At 37.8% G+C, this 9,410-nt stretch overlaps 1 protein-coding gene across 1 annotated transcript in view; it reads right to left on the minus strand.

Annotated features, from left to right (window-relative positions):
* Positions 1-7,650, minus strand: part of LOC135076152 (venom prothrombin activator notecarin-D2-like) — a 220,340-nt gene extending 212,690 nt beyond the window's left edge. The window contains exon 1 of the transcript XR_010258187.1: positions 6,200-7,650. The gene's annotated coding sequence lies outside the window, so the exon portion shown is untranslated. The remainder of the gene's footprint in view (positions 1-6,199) is intronic.
* Positions 7,651-9,410: the final 1,760 nt, after the last annotated feature.

Genomic DNA, 9,410 nt, shown 5'->3' on the forward strand with positions numbered 1-9,410 from the left:
GGACGGATTTGGTTTAAGTTGCTTATTTCTGTTGCTGAAACTTCAAGTTTTAGTAAGGTAAACGCAAAGTAATAGATAAGGCTGGGTTGCACCATCTTATTAACTTTAACAAACGTCAAAAATCCGTCAAACTCCATACAAAAAAACACCGGCTATCGTTAAAGTTACCCTTAAAGTTAGGTGGTGCAACTCAGCCCAAGTCACCAAGTACCTCATGTGAACTCTTAAGGCCTATTCAGACCTAAGCAGTATTCGCTACCGTCTGCGGCAGAGAAAACTCAGTGGGTATGCGGTAATAATACTGTTCAGACCTAAGCGGTATTCGCTACCGTCTGCGGCAGAGAAAACGCTCTAGACGCGGTACTTGATACTAAATACCTGAGCGAAACCCGCGTGGTATGTACCTCTACCCACAGCGGCAGCGAATATCGCTCAGGTTTAGCTCAGGAATAGGCCTTTAATAACTCATCATGAAACACTTAGGTTTAAAGTATAACAATTAAGCAAGTATAATATCATCGCAAAGAAGATTGTCTGGGTGCGACGGTCGCTATGAAAATCCTTGGAGGAGGCCTTTACGTTTTTAGATTCAAAAGATTGTAATCAAGGTCTGCATGGTCAATTTGATTAGGCAATTTCCGTACCAAAATCTGCATAGAGCAAGCAATATTATAGAGCATCATAGTAAATTGACTCTGGAACTATTCAGACAGAGAAAAAGAAAGAAAATGAATCATTTAATTCGTAAGTACACTCAGCGGCACGGAATTTGGCCCAAGCCTAAAAACCCAGATATAAGGCCAAATAGGTGTTGTATACCTAAGTTTCGTGTGACATGTTAACAGAACATTTGTTTTTGTTAATTAAAGAGGCTAGATTTATAAAAAAATGCGTCTGTTTAACTTTTTTGACTCTAAAAACGCATTTCGTTGTTGGAGCGTAAAGAGTACGGGTAAGTTTAAATTCGATATTAAAATGTTGTAAGGGTTTGGCGTTTTGTTTTTTGTTTTTAAATTAATCTTAGGATTATTCTCGTTTCCATAATTTGAGAATAATGCCCATTACTCCAGCTCAAGTTACTCAAATAGTGTTGCTTAGAAGTCAAGGGCGTATGCAGCGGGAGATGGCTGAAACTTTCAATTTATGGCGTACAAACTTAAGATACACGTTAAAAAGGCATGACTAGACCGCCTTTTACACAAGAAGACCGAGAAGTGGGGAATTAAGGTGTAAATCAGCGCGCGATGACCCGATTATCGTGCTTGCAATATCAAGAAATCGGGTTCTCACTACGTTTGAGATACGCCAGCGTTTACAAACAGCAAGCCCAGTGAATGTCAGTGAGCACACAATAAGAAGAAGGATGGAGGATCATAACTTGCATCCTCGAAGACCAGCTCGAGGACCAGAACTTCTCCGATACCTTCGCGAAGTGCGACTTACGTTTTCTAGAGAACATGCAAATTGGATGTTAGACTAATGAAGCAAACTCTTTATGAAAACTGTCTGTTTGCGTAGTAACTCTTCTTCGCACCGTCTCTATACACTTCCACGGCCGTCTGGAGATCTTAAGGTGACTCTGCAATCATCGAACCATAGAACTTTACTCCATTAGCCTTGCGTCGAATTTGCATGTTCTCTAGAAAACGTAAGTCGCACTTCGCGAAGGTATCGGAGAAGCTCTGGTCCTCGAGCTGGTCTTCGAGTATGCAGGTTATGATCCTTCATCCTTCTTCTTATTGTGTGCTCACTGACATTCACTGGGCTTGCTGTTTGTAAACGCTGGCGTATCTCAAACGTAGTGAGAACCCGATTTCTTGATATTGCAAGCACGATAATCGGGTCATCGAGCGCTGATTTACACCTTAATTCTCCACTTCTTGGTCTTCTTGTGTAAATGGCGGTCTAGTCATGCCTTTTTAATGTGTATCTTAAGTTTGTACGCCATAAATTGAATGTTTCTGTCATCTCCCGCTGCATACGCCCTTGACTTCTAAGCATCACTATTTGAGTAACTTGAGCTGGAGTAATGGACATTATTCTCAAATTATGGAAACGAGAATAACCCTAAGATTAATTTAAAAACAAAAAACAAAACGCCAACCCCTTACAACATTTAATATCGAATTTAAACTTACCCGTACTCTTTACGCTCCAACAACGAAATGCGTTTCTAGAGTCAAAAAAGTTAAACAGACGCATTTTTTTTATAAATCTAGCCTCTTAAATTAACAAAAACAAATGTTCTGTTAACATGTCACACGAAACTTAGGTATACAACACCTATTTGGCCTCATATCTGGGTGTCTAGGCTTGGGCCAAATTCCGTGCCGCTGAGTGTATTTCAAAGGTCATTGTTGTCTACTTTTTGTTGCATTCGACGAGTATAACGCCCGTATTCACAAACGATGCTTGCTTATGTGAAGCAGCATATCGAACGCACAGCGTTGAATAGAGCTCTGTGATGGGTTCGTGTGTGACCCTGTGCATCCACGAGCACTGTGAGACCTCTTAGTAACGTTTGTGAATACGGGCGTAAAGCTCAATACTACCTTTAGGACGAAGCCCTTACCAGAGTGGAAATAGAGCCGTAGTAGATTCAATGATTAAACTGTCAGTCGGCCGTTTGGTGTAGTGGTTCGAAACGGACTACTATTCCGGAGGTAGCGGGCTCGATTCCCACACAGTACAAACATTTGTTTGCATGAACAATTGAACATATTTGTTTGTATTCTATGTATAATAAGTATGTATTTACAAAAAAAAAGAATTTAAGTATGTTTATATCCGTTTTCTAGTAGGTACCCATAGTACAAGCTTTACTTAGTTTGGGACTAGAAGCGCAGTGTTAAATGTCCAAGGATATTTATTTATCTAGTTTATCCAGGTTGTTATTTGTGTAATATTTATTAATCTCAGATTTTTATCGCAGTAATGCCAGTAGGAACATACCCGTAGTCCGATGTCGCAAGCAGACCGGGCGTGTACATACGTTTTATCTGAGCACGAATCTAGATCTAGAATTTTGTGAAAGGTCAGACGGCCCAGACGGTTGAGAAATTCAATGAAATGTAGGGATTATTACCTTATTATAATTCGATTAGTATAACAGTGTGTGTGTTACGTAACGCGCATGCTTTAGAAGCCGTCACCTTTATTTGAGAAAGCTTTAATATAAAGTGAAACCAAGGAAACAATAAAATTGTACCTATTTTTTTATTTAACATCATCATCTACCTATAGAAAGATATCAAGAATGTTTTTAAACCCGTGTTAAACAGATTGATTTGCCACATTACTAACATGTTCTTGTACGATGGCGACACTTAATTACTCTAATTAGTGGATCTTTATGATTGAAATAAAGTTAAATCTACTTGTAAAATAATAATAATATTTGCAACGTGTCTGGCATGGCCTTAACTTTGTGTATTCAAAATTCAAGTGCAATAATATAATAATCTATGACATAATAAAATGCAAGTTCATCCATCAGAATGATTCACTGACCTCTTGCTACGGAGATGAGCTGGGTCGTTGAACCCGGGTTCAAGGTGTAATCCACTCATCTCTGCATTTCCATTATACGTACGCAATCACAAACATGGAGGCGTGAAGTGAAAGGGATGTGGCATTCTCTTTTAGTTTTGCGGAATGCGGTAAACCAGTACAATGCAGAAAAGTTCTCGAGTGGAGACCACGGGCTGGAAGACGTAGTGTGGGCAGGCCTCCTACTAGGTGGACCGACGAACTGGTAAAGGTCGCGGGAAGAACCTAGATGCGGGCAGCGCATGACCGTTCATTGTGAAAAACCTTGGGGGAGGCCTTTGTCCAGCAGTGGACGTCATTTGGCTGAAACGAACGAACTATACCATCTATGCCGTACAGAAATTTGAGTAGACGATGCAAAATTTTAACACATTTTCTATAAAATAATTTTCAATACTGCAAGGTTTTTCTGAAGTTTTGTCTAGTCTGAAGTCTATATCAGAAAATGTGAAGATGAAATGAGAAGCTGAGTATTGTTGCTGTGTTTTATGTTACGACGCAGAAAACATAATCCAGTGTATCACTTAATTTGGATTGGATCAATCAGGAAAAAGAGAAATGTTACAATAATACGTTAAAACAAACATTTATCAGCTGCAAGACACGTATGATTAATATCAACTTTCAATGGCAAAATAATGGCTCGTACTCGTAGTTAACCTTATGCTTGTATTGTATAACTGAAATTATGATTTGATCTATATTACAATTACCTAAGAATCATAAACTTTACTGCATACAAGACGGTGAAGGGCGCTGGAAGAACCTGGATGCGGGCAGCGCGGGATCGATCGTTATGGAAATCTTTGGGGGAGGCCTTTGTCCAGCAGTGGACGTCATTTGGTTGAAACGAACAAACTGCATAGAAGATGCCGCATCCATTTTGACTTTCTTGTCTCCATGACTAAAGCAGACGAGTCTAGCGATCGTTTGTTATTATCTATGTGAAGTAGGCAATTCGTGTCAGAAGCTACTAGTTCAAGGTAGGTGTTACTCATCTTCATTGTCATGAATGAAACTTGTATAAGTTTTGAAGTTGTTGAACTTTATGATTTATCTGTTCGAATTTTATTAACTTTTTGACTACTTCGAGTTCAAAATTTAACACTGCAGTACACGCGCCCCTTTTTTTACACGAATACACGCGCGGCCTACTCTGGTAAGCCAATTTAAAATCAATGTAAATCAGTTTGCAAGCAATTTATGAATAGAATAATTATGTAAATGATAAAAGTGTTTATTATACTTATTTTATTATCAAAGTTTCTTTATATAACTATTTGGGATCAAACATTATAAAGAGATTTAAAAGTTGTAAATTTTTTGGACCAAAATTGCACTCTGAGACCAATGTTAACAAAAAAAAATTTACTGAAAAAATATGATTAGTTTTTTATCTGTCATAGTATACACGGTGTAAATCCACTTGTTGCAAGTCTTTCATAATTTTTTTGTCGAGTGATTTCGGGCTTTTGAGTAGACCCGCAGTTTTGACGGCCAATTTTAGAAAAGTGCGCAGACTCTAGCGACCCAAGCTTTACTGGCTTACTGACAAATTTAGTAAACGAGGCTTTCCTGGAATGCCAGCTCTCTGGCGCAAGTTTTCAAAAAGTTATAGCGTAAAATGTTACCCTGGTCTACTATAGTAGTCCGCGCGTGTACTCTAGTGTTAAGACCAGCAACATATTTTTAGAGATTCATGCAGGAATTACTTAGAAAAAATCAGGAAATTGATCTAATTTTTTTAATATATTGTAACTTAGAATTATATTATTTTATCAAAATTTTAACATTCTTAACAATCAGTGTTTCGTGAAAGTTATGTTTTATGATGATTTTGGTTTGTTACCTAAAAACAAAAAGAGGCTGTTTTCAAAAGGGTTATTCGTATGTATTTAAATTGTATCGTATAAAACCCATTTGCATACTAACACACAAGATCACCAACAATGTTCTGTGATCTCATTAATTAACCATTGTAAAAATTCCATGCCAAGGCGACGCCGCCCTCAGTTTCGTAACTTGAACTTTAATATTTTTTAATTTAATATTGTAACCTTTGGAACAAAGATCGGTCCGAATTAACTTAAGAGCATCGACGGCTTTCAAGATCTTTTTTATTGGTTGAATTGGAAGATTACGGACCGATGAAAGGACAATGTTCGTTCTCCATACATTGTTCGCCTAAAGAACCAACAATTTTGACATATTACTACCCGAAAGCGAAATAATACGATTCTGTGTGTAAGAACAATGATTCCTGATGGACACTTGCCATAAAATTAATGATTAAGAATATTAAATCACAGCGATTTTATAATATGTCGTTTATGACAACATGGCGTCTAATGTATTGTGTGAATGTATGAACACCGATTCGCGAAAAATGTTTTGTATTGTCGTCACGCCGAGTCGCAGCCAAATAGTATAAAATAATAGAACAAGTTTTAGAAATACAACTCGGAATTCCACTTTTACAATATGCCCACATATTGCACGTAAATAAACAACATGAATCGTAGGTTGTTTCCACCCTTGTCATCTGACACATGAAATAAACTCCTATTGTATTATAGATATCGAAGCCGAATCGTATATAATAATAGAATGGGTTTTGGAGATCACTCGGGGTTCCACTTTTATAAAATACCTACATATTACATAAAAATACCACGAATCATGAGTTTTCTTTTCACCATTTACATCTGACACGAGATAACAAACTCCTATCTCCATGACTACCATCGTAGTCTATGCCAAAGACTACAATATTTTAAGCAAGAAGTTTCAAACCTTAGCGGCTACGGTAACCCCTGGGCCACATACATCATGATAACATTCGGTCGACACCGGAACGAAGTCTTGCGATTATGCAAAAAAGCATCGTATTCTAGTGCGGCTATATCACGTTCAACCGGGGTTTTAATTCGACTAAAGTCCTGACTAAAGACTGGAAGAAAATACGCCGCATTGTATGAGCACTTCGTGTTCGTTAAAGCGGCTTCAGATCTAGAGCCCACATAGTTTTCTTTCCAATAATATCCGCAAGTAGCGCTGCATGATCTTTACAACAAAAACGGCAATAGTTATTAAGGTGCCAAAATTATATGATTACTTTGGCACGGTATTATACACGTGCGAAGATTTGTCATTTTCATTCATTTCTTCATCATCATCATCATTTCAGCCACAGGACGTCCACTACTGAACATAGGCCTCCCCCAATGACTTCCACATCGCACGGTTGGTAGCGGCCTGCATCCAGCGCCTTCCCGCTACCTTTATCAGGTCGTCGGTCCACCTTGTGGTGGGTTGACATTGCAGAATATGACTTTTGATAGGTTCATCATAGAATTCGGCGGGGATATCCTCACGGAGGAAGTTCGTAAAAGGGCGGAACAAGATCTTATAATAATGCAAGGCCGAAGCTGTTACGCGCGTGCTCCTACGTGTAATCCGGCGAGTATGCAATAAATAGTAATGTCTGGTAAATAGTGGTAATACGTATCGTTCGTTCGTTCGTTTCAGCCGAAAAGACGTCCACTGCTGGACAAAGGCCTCCCCCAAGGATTTCCACGAAGACCGATCCTGCACCGCTCGCATACAGGCACCTCCCGCGACCTTCACCAGATCGTCGGTCCACCTAGTGGGAGGCCTGCCCACGCTACGTCTTTCGGCTCGTGGTCGCCACTCAAGAACTTTCCTGCCCCAGCGGCCAGGAAAGTCAGCTTCAGTCTGTCTGCTCTTCTGTCAGCTCTACGAGCTATGTGCCCCGCCCAGTCTATGTCTGTATGCGCTACGATTACAGGGTATCATTTTGCATAGTCGCAAGACTTCACTCCGCTGCTGTCAAATCAATGTCGTATAATGTTATCGCAATGTGTGTGGCCCTTGGCCAAATCACAGAAGCCTATGCGAAGAAAGAGCACTTGAATGACAATAAAAATCAGGGTTACCATTTTATAAGATTTCCTCACTATTGAGGGTAACAAAGTAACATTAATAATCTAGCCATTAATTACATTTATTACCTATACGAGAAAGTAAAGCAACATGCGGTTTTATTTTAATTTGTAAAATATTAAACCCCTCATATTTGTAACAGTTTGTTCCAAGTTTAGTTTTACTGTTTTGTTAACAGTATTGCTGTTTCAGCTGTCACTGTGAAGCTTTGGGAAAATAAATAAATAGAAAAAATATTAACATAAATATTTATTTAAGTTTTTATGTTCATTATCATAATATGCCAATTTAAGTTACACTGTGTGACAGTCTTTGACACTAAACAAACTCTTCAGCTTAATAATACCTACCTACAGGGCGTTTTTATAGTTACTCTTGCTGATGAAACAAGAAGGGTTGATTCTACTACTGAAATACAACTACTTTTCTTACAGGACCAATATCAAATTCTCAAAAAAATTCACATCCTCGTGATGGTGATAATTTCTATGGAGAGGTTTTTTTTATATTCGGTCTCTTGGGATAAGTTATTCCATTTGAGCAGTAGAATTAATCCTTTTTATTCGATCACATATAAAAACAACACAAGTGTTTAGGAAAACTTCTTCTTTGGTATGGTATCACTACGGAGTTATAATGTCGGCAACTCTGTATCACTGACTTGTAACTTTCAAACAGCATGAATAATAAGGGCACCACATTGGTTTTCTTTCTGAAAAAAGGCTTTCAGTTTTAGTACTAACCCTTTAGCACTATTTCATTGAAATAAAAATACAATAAACGCACAGAAGACTGAAATTGAGTCAACTGACGTGACATTTATAATTTGTTGACATTATGACAGTTTGACAAGACTAGGGATTGAAAAAGTTTTAATTGAACAAGTAAAATGACAATTTATTAAAACGATTCACATGGATATAATCGATTAAAAATATTTATAAAATGTTCTGATACTTGCCTGTAGCGATTATCCAATCCTGGTTTCTACTGAAAAACTACCTCGTGGCAAGATTTTAATAAAATAATAAAATCTTTATCTTCTCTTTCACAATCTATAAAAGTTCATTTGGTCTATTATTATACATGTGCTATGAATGAGGGTTTTCGCGATTGAAAAATCCGCGAGATGGCAATACGTAGACGCGAGGTCCAAATGCTGCATGATTGGTGGATATCTGTCAATGTCATGTCAAAAATAACCAATCATGCAGCATTTGGACCTCACGTCTACGTATTGCCATCTGGCGGATTTTTCAATCGCGAAAACCCTCATTGGCATAGATTATGAGAGACTGGCAACTATACTAGGTTGATATCAGGTGATCCGTCTGCTCATTTGCCTCCTGTCACATAAAAAAAAAATATATATGTTTCTCACACTTCAACTGGCATTGGATTCAACATCGGATTCTGACACTTTTACAGTTATGATACCATGAATATCAGTTTATGGTCCTAATTATTTTTATTTTATTTACGACCTTCGACCAGTTGGACACTTTAGATATCTTCTTGTAATAGTGTCAAACTGTCAATATCTTTTTAGCTTTTAACGCAAATCTAGTCTTCAAAGCAGTTTAATCGATTTATTTTATTTTCAAAATCGATATTTTATTGTCTATGATGGCCGCAGGAACATCACTATACATGGACTCCCAGCAATAAAGTACGGTAATGCCTCGTACAGATTTCATCGGCAAAAATTATGGAACTTGATAGGTTTTAGACCATGCCACGCACCAAAACGTCCGGAAGTTGTAATAGTATTATAGAATAAACGTTAAAAGACTTATTTATTTAATTTTTCAATGCTTAAGTGTCCATTAGAATGAAAGGGTGCTTAATGTATTAAAAAAATAGAAAATAATTATGATGGGTTAATGTTTTTGGGCGGT

This window comes from Ostrinia nubilalis, chromosome 11 (genome assembly GCF_963855985.1).
Source record: "Ostrinia nubilalis chromosome 11, ilOstNubi1.1, whole genome shotgun sequence".
NCBI lineage: Eukaryota > Metazoa > Arthropoda > Insecta > Lepidoptera > Crambidae > Ostrinia > Ostrinia nubilalis.